General features: G+C 41.2%; 1 pseudogene; it reads right to left on the reverse strand.

The window, feature by feature from the left end:
* Nucleotides 1–440: 440 nt before the first annotated feature.
* LOC115942083 (U2 spliceosomal RNA) lies at nucleotides 441–576 on the reverse strand (annotated as a pseudogene).
* Between the last annotated feature and the right edge of the window lie 254 nt (nucleotides 577–830).

Below are 830 nucleotides of genomic sequence, written 5' to 3' on the forward strand. Positions count from 1 at the left end.
CAGATGCAGTGAAAAGAAGAGCCACCTGCACCCCAATGTTCATAGCAGCAATGTCCACAATAGCCAAACTGTGGAAGGAGCAGAGATGTCCTTCAACAGATGAATGGATAAAGAAGATGTGGTTTATATATACAATGGAATACTACTCAGCCATCAGAAAGGATGAATACCTGCCATTTATATCGACATGGATGGAACTGGAGGGTATTATGCTAAGTGAAATAAGTCCATCAGAGAAAGACAATTATCATATGGTTTCACTCATATGTAGAACATAAGAAATAGCACAGAAGATCATAGGGGAAAGGAAGGAAAACTGAATGGGAAGAAATCAGAGAGAGAGATAAACAATGAGAGACTCTGGACTCTGGGAAACAAACTGAGGGCTGTGGATGTGGGTGGGGGGATGGGGTAACTGGGTGATGGGCATTAAGGAGGGCATGTGATGTGATGAGTACTAGGTGTTATACGTAACTAATGAATCACGGAACACTACATCAAAAACTAATGATATGTTGGCTAACAATTTAAATAAATGTTTTACACTTGATCTTAGCCAAAAGGCTGAGAAGCAATTAAATAAATTTAAAAAAAAAAGAAAAAAGATACTGAGGGGGTTCAGATATGGATGATGGGGTGTCTGGCTAAACTGACTTAAGGTTCTTGCTAAAACTGGCTTTTATAAGGAAGTGCCCAGATGGGCCTAGGAGAAGTTTCAAACTTTGGTCAGTTTAATGGAGCCTGACCAAGGGCCCCCAATATCCATGCTCAAGAGTTTCATGGATATTGGGGGCCCTTGGCTGGCTCAGTTGGAAGAGCATGTGACTCTC

The sequence above is a fragment of the Leptonychotes weddellii genome, unplaced genomic scaffold, assembly GCF_054177405.1.
Source record: "Leptonychotes weddellii isolate Sample4059 unplaced genomic scaffold, ASM5417740v2 HiC_scaffold_16900, whole genome shotgun sequence".
In the NCBI taxonomy this organism is placed as follows: domain Eukaryota; kingdom Metazoa; phylum Chordata; class Mammalia; order Carnivora; family Phocidae; genus Leptonychotes; species Leptonychotes weddellii.